This window comes from Trichechus manatus, unplaced genomic scaffold (genome assembly GCF_000243295.1).
Source record: "Trichechus manatus latirostris isolate Lorelei unplaced genomic scaffold, TriManLat1.0 scaffold00182, whole genome shotgun sequence".
NCBI classification, from domain to species: domain Eukaryota; kingdom Metazoa; phylum Chordata; class Mammalia; order Sirenia; family Trichechidae; genus Trichechus; species Trichechus manatus.
Window position 1 is genome coordinate 4,509,526 of NW_004444118.1, and position 1,966 is coordinate 4,511,491.

The following is a 1,966-nucleotide window of genomic DNA, read 5'->3' on the forward strand; positions in this document are numbered from 1 at the left end:
TTTGTAGCAGGCACTAAATTTTTCAAATTTTAAACTGATGCCTTTTAATTTCCTCCCTTGAATCATGTTCCCCTGCAACCTCCACCTCCGTGTGGCTTACTGCTCCAAGGCAGGGGAGAACAGTTACTGAGGATTTTTTGACAACAGCTATCATTCACATCAAGGGTAATGCTGGAGGGATAAAAGAAAAACAAACAACAAGAACCAAACACAAAATAAAACAAAAACAACAAACCAGTTGCTGCCCAGTAGATTCCGACTCATGACAACCCCATATGTTTCAGAGTACGGTTTTCAATGGCTGTGATCTTTTGGAAGTAGATAGCCAGGCCTTTCTTCCAAGGCACCTCTGGGTGGTTTTGAACTGCTAACCTTTCAGTTAGTAGCTGAGTGCTTAACCATTCTCACAACCCAGAGCAGGAGCTGGAGGGATAAGGTAAGGTTTTCTCCATAGTGAAAAGAAGATACCCCTCCTGTTAATGATAACTAGGTCATGAGGCTTGTTGTTCTATGTTAAATGGTGGACATGATGTAAAGTAATGATTTTCGATGGGCAGGATAATCCTGTGTTGTGTAGGACTGTCCCTGAAAATACAGACTGCTTAATGTCTCAGGCCCCACTAAATGCCACTCACTTCATCCATTCAACTGGGACTCAGAAAACAAAACAGCTCCCACATATTTGCAAATGATCTCCTGATGAGGTGCAGTGGGAAGTGGTACCATCCACAGTTGTAGACAAAGTAGAGAATGGTGGGAGAGAAATTTGTCCCTACTGGTTACCCAGGAATTGTGCAAGAAGCACAAATGTGAGTTGGTCAGAGTCCTGATTTGTGCTTCCTGTACTTTAGCCTGCAGAGAACCAAATGTGTTAGGTAAGCGAAGGTAACACATAGAGCAGAGGGTCTCCTTACCCCTCTCCTGGGGGAGGGGAAGGGTTACTGGGTTCTGGAGACTTCTCTATAACAACCGGGAATGTAGCTATATTAAAGTCATCTAGGAGTGTAGTGTGGGTAGGCAAGGGAGAACTAGAAAAGTTAACCTCTCCAGGACACTCCAGTGCCTATGTGATATTATTGGACCCAAGAGTTCTCACAACATCCCAGAAGGAAGGTAAAGGCAGCTGAGTTTAGCCAAGGGCCTCAAATGGGCCTGTACTGCCAAGGGGCAAGGTCACCTGCAGCAGGGGCTGTGTTGGAACAACAGCTATGGGACTGGATATAGGATGCAGTAGAAAGCTGGCGGTTCTACAGTATAAGATACAACTAAGGTGAGACAGAATCAAACAGAGAGGACTTTTAGATTTTGACTAAACTGAGAGAAAGCAACTAGCTAAAGACTCCAACAATGCATGCTAGCATGCAAAGAGAAGCCAGATGGCAGTGACCAAGGAAGACAGAGAACTCTGAGCCCAAGGACTCTGACCCTTCCCCTCCCCCAGGAGGTAATGGAGATCACAACCCTCTAGACACTATCTTGGAAAAGAACTGGAGACAGGTAGAAGGGAAGTCTTAAAATTATTGGATTTCACCAGCTTTTCAGTTGGATTTAACCCTGGTTTACAGGATTAAAATTATTTTCCCCCCACTGACTCATTATTTATGGGGGACTCTTAATGGAAACGTGATACGTTATTGAAAAATATAGGAGCTATATTTTCTCTACACATATGATCTACAGTGTGACTTAAATTGCACTCCACTATACATTTCAAATATTTTTATAGTCAATGCCTTTCATCCAAAAGAATGATTTACATGTGGGATCTGAGGTTTGAATGTCTAATTAAATCATGCTTCTGGTGACTACTTATTGTATTTATGACTATGATTGGCCCAATAAAAGAAAAATCTTTTAAGAGTGAGGGATAGATGACAGAGGAAAAAAAAAATGGATTAACCAGCGTTAATTGATTGAATTATGTCCTCCCAAAAATGTGTGTCAACTTGGTTAGTCCATGATTCCC

At 42.3% G+C, this 1,966-nt stretch overlaps 1 protein-coding gene across 1 annotated transcript in view; it reads right to left on the minus strand.

Moving 5' to 3' along the window:
* Positions 1-1,966, minus strand: part of LOC101349486 (pregnancy zone protein) — a 26,638-nt gene that overhangs the window by 24,140 nt on the left and 532 nt on the right.